At 61.6% G+C, this 12,902-nt stretch overlaps 1 protein-coding gene across 4 annotated transcripts in view; it reads right to left on the reverse strand.

The window, feature by feature from the left end:
- Positions 1-12,902, reverse strand: part of EPB41L1 (erythrocyte membrane protein band 4.1 like 1) — a 64,510-nt gene that overhangs the window by 28,800 nt on the left and 22,808 nt on the right. The gene's annotated exons all lie outside the window — the stretch shown is intronic.

Here is a 12,902-nt window from a genome sequence, read left to right on the forward strand (position 1 = left end):
CACTGACACAGGAAATGGCAAACACGGACAGCTCCACAGCTCGCATCCGGGCTGGCTGGTCTGCTCCCCTCTGGCCACCCCAGCAGCAGCAGCACGCTGGGTTCCCACGGCCAGCGTGGGACCCTGTGGATTCCTGCCTCCAGCCCCAGCTGCCTGCAAAACAAACCCAGGCCAGGAACAGGGAGGGGAAGGCACTTTCCAGACTGGGATGCTCAGCAATGTGGTTTTTGGAACCTTTATGGTTTGGAAACCTTTTATGCCAACACAGCACGGGCTGACAAGGTGTCCCAGGAGGGTCCACGCTCCACAGGTCATGGAGCACCCTTTGGACCATCACCCACTCTCCACTCAGGCTGCTCAGGCCCTGCCAGCTCCCCACCAGGCCACGTCCAGCTGTGCAGGACCTGCTGGGATCATCCCCACCTGAGTGCGAAGGCTGTGGCTGCATAAGGTGGCTCAGCTGGAGCATCTGTGACCCTGTGGTCACATCACCCACCCTGCTCACAGAGCAGCCACACCAGCAGCCCTGAGCAGTGCCTGCAGATTCTGTTCCAATTCCAGACCCTGCCGTGGGCAGGGACACCTTCCACTGTCCCAGGCTGCTCCAAGCCCCATCCAACCTGGCCTTGGACACTGCCAGGGATCCAGGGGCAGCCACAGCTTCTCTGGGCACCCTGTGCCAGGGCCTCAGCACCCTCACAAGGAAAAGCTTCTCCCCAGAATCCCATCCATCCCTGGCCTCTGGCACTGGGAAGCCATTCCCTGTGTCCTGTCCCTCCATCCCTTGTCCCCAGTCCCTCTCCAGCTCTCCTGGAGCCCCTTTAGGCCCTGGAAGGGGCTCTGGAGTCTCCCTGCAGCCTCCTCGTCTCCAGATGACCATCCCCAGCTCTCCCAGCTCAGCTCCAGAGCAGAGGGGCTCCAGCCCTGGAGCATCTCCATGGCCTCCTCTGGACTCACTCCAGCAGCTCCAGGTCCTTCTGATGTTGTTCCCCAGGGCTGGAGGCAGCTCTGCAGGTGGAGTCTCACCTGAGTGGGGCAGAGGGGCAGAATCCCCCCTGACCCCTGCCCACGCTGTGGGGTCAGCCCAGCGCAGGTTTGGTTTCTGGGCTGCCAGTGCCCATGGCTGGGTCACATCCAATTTGTCACCACCAGCACCCCCAAGTCCTTCTTGAGGGCTGCTCTCCACCCAGCCTGTGCTGGTGTGGGGCTGCCCTGACCCAGGTGCAGGACCCTGCACTTGGCCTGGCTGAACTTCATGAGGTTCACATGAGCCCACTTCCCCAGCCTGCCCAGGACCCTCTGGATGCCCCATCCCTGGAGGATCCACGCTCAGGCTCAGCTGTGGCACCCCCGCCCTCACTGTTACAAAGCAAACCCATCCCACACCACAGCTCCTGTCCCACTGCTGCCCTTCAGGTGTCCTCAGCAGTGGGAAGATGTGAAACCTTCCCAGGAAAATGACTAAAACTGGCTCTGGGGGTGGAGGGAACGGAGAGGAGGTGACGGAGAAGACAGGGAGTCAAGCCTACGCCTTCCGCCGGATTTGCAGCCAGGAGACCCCGGGAACATTCCCCTCCCGTGCCTGTGCTGGCTGTGTGGTCACCACAGAAGCCTCAGTTCACACCCAAGGCCCAGGATTTCACCCCCTTCTGCCAGGGCCACGTCCTCCTGGCCGTGACAGGCTGGACAACCGGCCCTGAGCAGCATCGGCTCCTCCTGACAGCCCCCACTGCTCGGCCAAGGCCACCAGGAGCCTTCAGAGGTCACCAGTGGTTTGTTTTTTCCACAGAGGAAACAGGGCTGCTGTTTTTCCACTGCAAATTCAAGCAGTTACTCGCTCCCAGCCCCAATCCCTGTGCAGATCATTCCCAAGCGCTTCCGCTCGGATCTCAGTGTGTGAATTTTTAATCAACATGAAATCTCTAAAATGACAACTTTGGGGCAAAAACATGCTGAGCTTTTCTCTTGACATTTCTAAACTTTCTTCCAAACTCCTTTTTCCCCGCCGTGATCCCTGAGGAAATGAGGGGGTTTTTAAGGGTAGCAAGCTGGGAATTCATCCCACTTCACTTTTGCATCTTGAGCTCCAATTCCAACCTTCTGATGGTGGAGCCTGATTCAGGGACTGACTTCCAGCTGAAGCCAGTGAGAGCATGGCACAGCAGTGCCAAGGGGGCAGAGCTCTGGGAGGGAGCCTGGCAAATGCCCAGGGACCATCTCCCTGCTCCCAGGGCAGGGAATCCCTCAGGCTCTGGCCTTGCAGCCGTGCTGGGAAGGCTCTGGTCCCCAGACGGGGTCATTGCTGGGGCCAGGAGCTGACTGAAGGAGCCAGGGCTGGCAGGGGCACGGCCCCGGGCACAGCCCCGCTGCAGCTGAGCCCTGCAGCTGCACGGCCCCGATGCAGGGACCACGCTGGCACTGCCACGCTCCCGGGCACAGCCACAAGGGCCGCATTCAGGAGCTGTTCCCAGCCCACCCTGGGGCTGAGTGGGGAGGCCGGGGCTCCTCCAGCACTGCTGCTCACCCCAGTGCTGCTGCAGCGAGGCTCAGCCCCAGCCTGGCAGCACCAAGCCCCTGGGGATGGTGGCACCAGCAGTGGGACGCTGCCACCCTCCGTGACAGCCTGGTCACCCGGAGCTGTTGAAGGACACCAAGGCTGACATGTGGGAGGACCACCAGCACCCTCGGTGCCAGGCTGGGGGTGCTCAGCACCCTGGGGGCACCTTCAGGCTCTGTAGGGACCCGAGCAGCACTCACACTGCTCGTCCCAGTCCCTTGTCCCTCTGTTTTGCCCATGGCCTTTCCCATGGCTGCAGAAGGAGATGCTGCCCTGGAGCAGCTCTGTGCTGTAGGCAGGAGCTGTCCCTGCTGGGAGGGGGCAGCGCAGCACGGACAGGGAGCAGCGGCCATGGAGCCCTGCCCATCCCACAGCACCTTCCGTGTGCAAACAGCTCCTGCTGCCCCACAGAGCCCCTGGAGTGGGGGCCATGGCTGCAGAAAGGACACAGATCCCAGCGTGCTGCCCAAGGGACAAATTCACTGAAGCACCTGCTGTCACAGACCCGTAGAAGAGGTTTACACCCCAACTGCAGAGAACCTGATGGACACCACATCATTTAATTTCTTTCTAAACACTTCCCACAGCAGGAGCAGGACTCATCCCACTGGGCACCAGCCTTCCCACGCTGTCCCAGCCCTTCCCAGCACCCAGCCTTGCTCGTGCCTGTCCCACTGGAGCAGCTCCTGTGCTGAGGCTGTTGGAGGCAGGACACAGACCCCGAGACCCTGCCCTGTGCAGGGCAGCAGCCAAAGGGTTCCTTCTGGCACCCACAGGCCCTGGTGCCCCGTGCCCAGTTTCCAGCGAGGGCTGGGGGATGTTCTCCTCAGGGAAGAGGGCTGGAGCCGGAGGGAGCTCCAGACTACAGAACAACACGTGGGAATGGTGACTGCAAAGGAAGCCTTAGCAGGATCAGAGGCAGACCTGCCTGTCATGCCTGGAATCTCCTCCCATCATTTGCCTGCCTGCTCCTCCTCCCCTCGGTGTTTTCCTCTTCCTTCCCCTTCAAGCCGGAGTGTGGATTTCCCAGCTGCTTTGCCCCAGCACCTTCCCAGCACATCCCAGCTCCAGCCTCTGCAGTGCTGCTCTCCCAGAGCCTTCCCTTCCCTTCCCTGCAGTCTGCTCTCCCCCTCCCCTGCCCAGTCACTCCCAGCTGCCGGGAGTTTCCAAGGCTGAGCATCCTCCTTTTTGCCTGGGCTCCCCCATACCCCCCTCGCTCTCTACAGAGGCTCTTGCCCACCTATGAGGCTTCACCTCTGGAGCATCTCGGTCACAGACAGGCAGCAGACCCTGCTGAGTGCCCAAACTGGGCTCCACAGAGATGGGTGACAACCCAGTGACAACCCTCACCCCTGCCAAGGGCCCGTGGGGCTGAGGGTGGCATCGAAGCCCCCATGACACGGTGGGATAACACTGGGGGACAGATGCTGCCTCGGAGACAGACAGACACAGGGAGCAGCCTGTGGGGGTGGCAGCAGCTGCGTGGCACGGGGCAGGGGCCAGGTACCTGCCAGCCTCCAAGGAGAACAGAGATGCTCAGCAGGGCTGTGGCACCCCAAGGGGGCAGGGGCTGAGCTGGCAGGGAACAGGAGCACAGGCAGCACCTTGCAGCCATCCTGGAAACCTGAGGGGAGCCCGGCGGGGAGTCCTGGGTACCCAGGGACACAGCAAACAAGGAAAGCAGCCCCAGAGCCCTGGCAGCACACAGCACCCTGAGCCCCAGTGCCACCCCTGAGCCCCAGTGCCACTCCTGGGCCCTCACCCCCTGGCACAGGAAATCCCCACACAAATCCCCAAACTGCTCCGCAGTGCAGCCCAAGAGCTCTCCTGTGCTGCTCTGCAGCAGGGCCAGAGAATCATATGAGCTGTTTATGGTGAGGGGGGGATCAGAAACACAGGGCATCCCCTGCTCCTGGGGACTGAACCCTGATCTCCTCACGGGGACTGGCAGGGGCAGAGCTCTGCAGTGTCCCGAGCTGTAAAAGCGCCCCGTCATAGAATCATAGAACCGCCAAGTTTGGAAAAGACCTCTAAGATCAAGTCCCACCGCCCCCATCGCCGCCAGGCTCCCGGAGCCGCATCCCACCCGGCCGTCCCCAGGCACCCGTTGCTGGCTACAGCCCGGGCCAGCAGCGGCAGCAGGGCCGAGCATCGCCCTACCTGGGTGCCAGCTCCGCCTGGCTCCGGCGCGGCTCATCCCGCCGGGCTGGCGCTGCGTCCGAGGCAGCGCTTTCTGCAGAGCCGCCTCTTCCCACGCCCCGCGCGGTGACGGACGGGCGGATGGATGGATGGATGGATGGATGTGCACTGCAGCCGCAGCCGGGATGGGAGCTGGGAGCGGGGCTGCCGGGCTGCCCCCCCAGGCGTGCCGGGGGCGTCCCCCGGGGGTGCCGGTGCCAGCCCCACCGCCCCCGTGCCCGCAAACACCTGACTCATCCCGGCCGGGCGCTGCTGCCGGGATCCTTCCCCGCGCCCGCCCGGCCGGGAGGGAGAGCTCGGCTGCGCGTCTTTATGCCGAGCTGAGCTGGCACTGCCCTGCACTGCCCGGCCCCCCGAGGGTGCAGCCAGCACCGCGCTGCCACCAGAGCCCGGCACCCGCTCGCCCCAGGCGCTCCGAGCTGTCCCGGCAGCGGCGGCTGAACAGAGGCTCTTTCATGGGCCCTGTCCGGGGTGAAGTGCCAGCGTGCCAGCCGGCACATCCCTGTCCCCGGGGCACACGTCCCCTCCTCGTGCCCCGGGAGGGACAGCCCCACAGAGCAAACACGGGGGGGACACTCTGCGGGGGTGCTCGCACCCCACAACGCAACAGGGGGTCCCCCGGAGCCCAGCGCTGACCCCGGCGGGCAGAGGGACAGGTCCTGCAGGCGGTGGGGACACCCAGAGCACAGGCAGGGGCTGGGGTATTCTGGCCAGGTGCTGGCAGCCTGCGGGAGCAGCAGTGCCCAGGCAGGACCCACCAGGTCTGGCACACGCTGATGGAGTCGCGGGCATGCCGAGCTATCAGGAACCCAAGGGGACAAAGCACAAGTCTGGGGACGTGCTGGGAGACTCCTGTCAGGCTCTGGCTGTCGGGATACAGGCACCCACTGTGTGGGTGACCACGCTGGATGCAGAGGGAGAAACCCCGCCTGCCCAGTTGCTCACCAGTGGTACCCATGTACCTCCCCAAGTGGTACCCGTGGGTTGGGATGCTCATGGACTGTTCCCCCAGCTGAGAACATCAGCCCTGGGGGAACCAGATGGGCAGGGATGGGGTCGCAGCCCCCACAGCCCTCCCTGATCTCTCCGGGGCTGGGCACCTTCACAGGGACTCCTGAGCCGCTGAACTGGGACAGCCCCGGGGGTCCCAGTCTCAAACACAGAAGCCTGCAGCTGGGAGAACCAGTAATCCCACACTTCCCAGTGAACTCGTACTCCTCCAAAATCCTTGCCTGGTCTGCACCCTCATCCAGCACCTCAACCATGCAATCCCCACAGTTCAGGCCGGCCAGGGGCCAGTGGGGCCTGCAGCTCCCCCAGATCCTGCAGCCCCCATGGGAGCACCCACCGTGCCTGGGCAGCCTCAGCATCCCCGATGGCACTTCCAGCCCTGAATCTCTCCCCGTCCCCCACTCCAGGAGGGTGCAGCCACTGGGGGTTGGGGCTGGGGGCTACCAGTTCTTGGCTGCTCAGCATTGGTCAGGGCTGGTGTCACCCACAGCTGTACAGAGCCCCTGGGTGGCTCCATCAGGCAGCCTAGGTGTCATAGGTTAGCAGGGCAGGAAGGGTCTTCCCTCCATCCCTGGCAGGAAGCAATGATGGACCCAGAGAAAGGGGCTCAGGCTCTGGGGTGCCAGGCTGGAAGGAACCCAGAGCATCCACTACCCACTAACTGCAGAGGGGCCTGTGGAAACTCTTATTGGCTCCAAAATCTTAATGGAAAGGGTAGTCTGGCACTGGCACAGGCTGCCCAGGGCAGTGGTGGAATCACCATCCCTGGGGGAATTTAAAAGACATCCAGATGTGGCACTTGGGGACATGGGTGAGTGGTGGCCTTGACAGTGCAGGGTTAAGGGTTGGACTGGACACACAGAATCCCTTTCCAGCCTCAGTGGCTCCATGACTGTGAGACCCCCAGGGTGCACAAGGACTGGGGAGACCTGAACAGCTACAGGTTTCAAAGGGGGTCCTGCTGGCACTTGGGCCTTGTAGCATCAGCACCTTCACTGTGCCCATGGAGCACCAACCACACTGTGCCCTGCTGAACCCGTGCACGCTTCCCGGGCCAGAGGCCACTGCATTGTGCTCAAGAAGTGGAACACAGGCTGGGGGAGGCTGGAGGCACCTCTGGAGGTCACCTTGCCCAGCCCCCTGCTCCATCAGGGCCACCCAGAGCCGGCTGCCCAGGATGTGTCCAGGTGGCTTTTGAGTCTCTCCAGGGATGGAGACTCCACCACCTCCCTGGGCACCTGCACCAGTGCTCGGCCACCCTCCCAGTGCAGAAATGTGTCCTGAGCTCGGAGGGCCCCTCCTATGTGTCAGTTTGTGCCCGTGGCTCCTGGGGCTGTCCCTGGCCCCGTCCTCTTGGCACTCCATGGATGAGCTCCCACATTTTCTCTCTAAGGAGAGGCAAATGAACCCTTTGGGCTGGCACAGGCCAACTCAGGCAGCACTTTGGAGGGGGAGGCAGGGCCTAAGAGACCTTCACCTGTGTTCCAGCGCAGGGATGGGGCCAGCAGAAGGACATCAGCCATGGTGCCACCCCCCAGAAGAGCCTCCCCCAACTGCCATGGTGACAACAGGCTCAGCGAGGACCCAGCTAATTCCTGAGTCATCCCATGGAGATGGGCCTGGGCCTGATCCTGCACCTCCTCACCCACCAAGAAACCACACCAAGATACCTCCTGGAGGAAGGAGCAGCTTGGGGACCTCACAGGTGCCCCCCCTGCCCCCAAAAGTGCCCCCCAAGCAAGCACTGAGCCGAGCTCCTGCACAGGCAGTGCTGTTGGAGAGACCTCCCTTGCTCCTGCTGACCCCGTGGCACTGTTTCCTCACATCCCTGTGGTCCCACATGGCACAGGAGGGCATTGGCTGCATCCCCCACTGCCACCCCGAGCACGATTTGGTGACTCAGGCAGGGAAGCAGAGCCAGCTCCCCTGGCCCACAGCGGGACACAGCTCAGTCCTGGAAGAGGTCAGGGCTGAACTGGGCTTTGGTTTTAGTTCAGTGTCCCAGGAAGTCCTCAGATCCCAGCAGGGGATGCTGTGGGGGCAGAGGGCTCTCATCCCTGCACCATCACTCTGGCAAAGCTGCCAGCCATCCTTTTGGAGGCATTTGGGAACCTGGAGGAAGGCAGAGAGCTGCTGACAGAGCCTCTGACTTCAAGCACCAACATGTTCCTCATTAACCGGGTAGAAAAAAAGCTGGGGTGGAGGGAGGGGAGGGCCGGCAAAGTCAATCCCTGCTGTGCTGGAAAGGCTGGAAAATCAATTGGAAAACGCCCCCCAATCTAGCCCTGGGCACATCCCTCCCTGGACCCTGGCATGGCCACAGGGCAGGAGGGGAGTGCAGCCCGGGGGAAGGAAGGGCTGGCACAGCTCGGGGATGCCCGCAGCAGCGGGGACAGGGCGCTGGGGCCCGGCTGCACCAACCCCGCTCGGGGCTGGCTCTGGGCCCCCGGGGCACGATGGCTCTCCCTGCGCGGGAAGGGGACTGCCTCGTGCTGGGGGACAGGAACATCCTCCCTGTGTCCCCTCCCCGAGCTCACCCCATCCCCACAGGGGAAACTGAGGCACGGGGGGCTCGGTCAGAGCAAGGCAGCCTCCCTGCCCCTCGCCCTGGCAGGGGTGTTGGCATTTGGCACCAGCCTCATCCTATACCCAGCTGCCATCTCAGGTCCCCGACAGGGAAACACCCCATTAATCCTTGAGGGTTTAAATCCAGCTGAGGGCTCATCATTCCCTGCAGCCTCCAGCCATCAAAGGCACCTCGGGCACCCCAGGCACACCCAGTCACGCGTGTCCTTGCTGCCCCCTCCCTGTCTGAGCACGAGAAGGGAGGATTTGGGAGGCCAGGGGCTCTGGCATGGCACAGCTGATCCACACCCACACCAGTCATTTCCCAAAACACCCCGCTTGGACTACTTGTCCCTGTCAAGGTCTGTCCTCAGCACCCACCTCAGAACACTCACTGGAGGCTGCTATTTGAATATTTGTGGGGTTTAGTCCAGTTCTCCATTTTTGGGATGCCTGGCTCACACTTTCTGAACATCTACAGACACCAGAGCAGGCTTCCCTCTGGTTCCTCCCCACCTGACCCTCTCCCAGCCATGTTTGTCACAGAGAGGGGACCCTGTGGCTGCTCAGCCATGAGCCCCATTTCCACCATTGACAGACTGAAACAGGACCGGGACCCTGAAAAACCCCAGAGTGTCCCCAAATGAGACTAAATAACACAAGCATGTGCAACACAGCCCCCCTGCCCATGCCAGGATCCCACACCACACCAAGGAACAGGGGTGGGGCACCGACTCATGGGACAAGGTGGCTCCACCAGGACAGGAACACCAGGGAGCAGCCTGTCCTTGGGGAAGACCCACAGCTCCAAGGAGAATCTGTAGGGCAGATGAGGAGGAACCCTCTGCCATGCATGGAAACATCCCCCTGGTATCCAGGATCCTGGGATGCTGCAGGGAAGGACATGGCCCCTCTGTGGGTGCCCGGGCAGGAGAAGAAAGAGAATTTTCAGCTTTTGCCAAGGCAAGGGCAGCTCAGAAGCCTCAGGGGTGCTCAGGCCTTGCAGGCAATTATCAAAGATAAGAGACAAATGTTTTTAGGGGAAGGGATGCAAGAGGGATCAGAGAGGGGAGAAGAAAGAGCGAGTGAGCTCAGAGCTGCAGCAGGGTGGGAACAGCACACGGGCTTCCTTTATCAGCTCTGACCTTCCTTGTAGGGGACACCCCGGGACACAGAGGGGACTCGGGTGCAGAGGAGAAGGGACCTCAGTCCTGCCCCAGGGCTGAAACTGCACTGCAGGGAACCCCCCAGCCCCACACAGGTGCCCCCAGAGCTGCCCACACCGGGGTCCTGTCACCTGCCCCCACCCCAGAGGCAGGACATGCTGTGCCATGCCCCAGGTCCCGTGGGACAGGGGTGTCCCACTGCTCCGGGAAGCCTCCAGGGCCTCCCACAGCAGCCAGGCTTGCTGGTATCTCTCCTTGTGTTTTCCAGTTTATCTTGGACAGTGCTCCAGTGCCTGGGGTCCCCACGACCCCCGGGACTCTCCCTGAAGCAAAGCTCCCTGGGAGCCGAGACAGGGAAGGACCATGGCCAGACATCGCCCCGGGGCTGCCCCACAGCAGCCTTGGCACAGATGGATGGCAAGAGGCTCAGCCTGGAACAACCTTTCCTACCCACCTTTGGCTCTGCTCTGCTGAGAAAACACTTCCCCAGTCTCCCTTCTGTACGAGCTCACAGCAGCAGCATTGGTGCCCCCACAAAGCCGGGCAGAATCCTCTGGCATCCACGTGCCCCAGCACTACAAACACCCAAACTGGGGCCGAACTGGGAACTCCTCAGTGCCTTGCAAAATGTAACCAAAGAAGCAAATGTCCCCAGGGGCTGTGCTGGCCAGGTCCAGGGCCCTGGCAGGCTCCTGCTGGGGGGAGCACCCCCCTTCCCCAGAGCAGCTCCTTGTGTAGGACAAACCTCAAGGGCACCGAAGAGAGGAGCCACCAGCCCTCCCCACCCTCTGTGGAGGTGACAGGGAGGGGACAGGCCATGCCACCAAGCCTGGAGGAGCAGGAGTGGAGCTGCCCCCTGCCCACCTCACCGAGCCCCACATCAGCTCCCCACATCCCCCAGGAGCTGGGACCCCTCAGCCCCAGTGCTGCTGCACAAGGTGAGAAGTGCCCACACCCCGTGCTGGGGAAGGGATTTACTCCCATTCCCTCCTGCTTCACCTCCTTTAGACGTTCCCGGCTGCCTCTGAGCAGCCATCAGCCCTGCCCAGGCTGTTCTCCCTGCCTGTTTGCTGCTCAGGATGTATTTATAATGGATGGCTTATCCCCATTAATGCAGCGTCACCACTGCACAGCCAACACACCCTGACCCCTCCCTCAGCCTGCACAAACCCCAAAGTCCCCGGACAGCACCCACCCCTCAACCTGAGGGTTTGAAGCTCTCAGTCCCCAAGTCCTAAAGCACACGTGTGGCTTTGCTGGGCTCCAGCTGCTGCAGGGAAACTGGAACTTGGAAATTTCCATCCTCTGAAGCATCTCACAGATACACAAAAGGACTAAAAAGGTGTCAAAGGAGATTGAACAGGAGCCAGAAATAGCATCCAGGGAAGGACCATGGCCAGACATCCCCCTTGAGCCAGCCCACAGCAGCCTTGGCACAGATGGATGGCAAGACGTTCAGCCTGGAACAACCTTTCCTACCCACCTTTGGCTCTGCTCTGCTGAGAAAACACTTCCCCAGTCTCCCTTCTGTACGAGCTCACAGCAGCAGCATTGGTGCCCCCACAAAGCCGGGCAGAATCCTCTGGCATCCAGGTGCCCCGACACTACAAACACCCAAACTGGGGCCGAACTGGGAACTCCTCAATGCCTTGCAAAATGCAACCAAAAAAAAGCCCCCACTCTCAGGATCCAGCTTGGCACAGGGCACCTGCTCTGCAGAAGTCCTTCATAAGGAAAGCAGGGGCTGGGAAGCACCAGCCTGGCCACGCACTGAGGCTGCAGAACAGCCTCTGACCCCACCCTGAGCTACAGCACCGAGGATGGGCCAAGGCCCCGAGAGCACTGTACCTGTGGGCAGTTCTCATGGCTCCAGGGGACGGTATCCGAGCCCAGAAAAGACACGGAAAGATGCCCAAATAAGATTTTTGAAGCATAACAATGGTGCTTGGGTTGGTTCAGGATAGCTGAATGGATTTCAGCCTGGAGAAGAGAAGGTTCTGGGAAGAGCTTAGAGCCCCTTCCAGCACCAGGAGGTGCTCCAGGAGAGCTGGAGAGGGACTTGGGACAAGGGATGGAGGGACAGGACAGAGGGAATGGCTTCCCAGTGCCAGAGGGCAGGGATGGATGGGATATTGGGAATTGGGAATTCTTCCCTGTGAGGGTAGGGAGGCCCTGGCACAGGGTGCCCAGAGCAGCTGTGGCTGCCCCTGGATCCCTGGCAGTGTCCAAGGCCAGGCTGGACATTGGGGCTTGGAGCAGCCTGGGACAGTGGAAGGTGTCCCTGCCCATGGCAGGGGTGGCACTGGATGGGCTTTAAGGTCCCTTCCAACCCAAACCATTCTGTGATTCCATGATTTACAGTGGTGCCAGATGTGCTGGAGCTCCCTTGGCAGGCAGAGCACATCTCCCCATCTAAGAGCTGCTGTACCTGGCAGCCAGGCTCGGGAAACGCTGATAAGATGAGGGAAAACATCTTCTCCAGCTCCTCCCGCGCTGCCCTCCTTCCAGCCCATTAATCCCCGCTGCAGCAGCCCGTGGCTGTCTCTCACCGCCGTGAATCATCGGCACCAAACGCTGACTCACAGAGGTGAGGAGGCTCCGGATGCGGCTGACGCGGGAGCCCCGGGCCCGCAGCCCCCCCTGCGCAGGGAGACAACCTCCAAGAGGTGCTGGAATGCACTCGGCTCCACACAGGGAGCAGCTCCATCCATCCCGGCCCGACGAGCCTTGAACACTCCGTGGTGGAGAGGAGAGTGGATAAGGCCACAGGGATGCTACAGGGCTGGAGCCCCTCTGCTCTGGAGCCAGGCTGGGAGAGCTGGGGGTGTTCACCTGGAGGGGAGAAGGCTCCAGGGAGAGCTCAGAGCCCCTTGCAGGGCCTAAAGATCACTGGAAATAAAGAGAGACTTTTTACATGGAGAGAGAATGAAAGGACAAGGGGGAGCTGCTCCAAACTAAAACAAAAGAAATTCAGATCAGATGTTAGGAAGGAATTGTTCCCTGTGAGGGTGGGAAGGCCCTGGCACAGGGTGTCCAGAGAAGCTGTGGCTGCCCCTGGATCCCTGACAGTGCCCAAAGCCAGGTTGGATGGGGCTTGGAGCAGCCTGGGACAGTGGAAGGTATCCCTGCCCATGGCAGGGGTGGTACTGGATGGGCTTTAATATCCCTTCCAACCCAAACCAGTCTGGGATTCTGTAACTCCTCTCCTGCACCACCACCTGTGCCAGGGCTTTATCCTCCTCAGCTTAGAGAGTTGTTCTCCCTCTCAGCAAACCTCCCTCCCTCCAGATCTGGGCTGTTGTTGTCCCTACCTTGAGCAGCCAGAGCAAAGCTCCTTCTGCCTTTCCACTCTTTGAAGCTCTGCAGCTCCTCACTGTCCCCAGGCCTCCATGACCCCTCCACAG

The sequence above is a fragment of the Aphelocoma coerulescens genome, chromosome 20, assembly GCF_041296385.1.
Source record: "Aphelocoma coerulescens isolate FSJ_1873_10779 chromosome 20, UR_Acoe_1.0, whole genome shotgun sequence".
In the NCBI taxonomy this organism is placed as follows: Eukaryota; Metazoa; Chordata; class Aves; order Passeriformes; family Corvidae; genus Aphelocoma; species Aphelocoma coerulescens.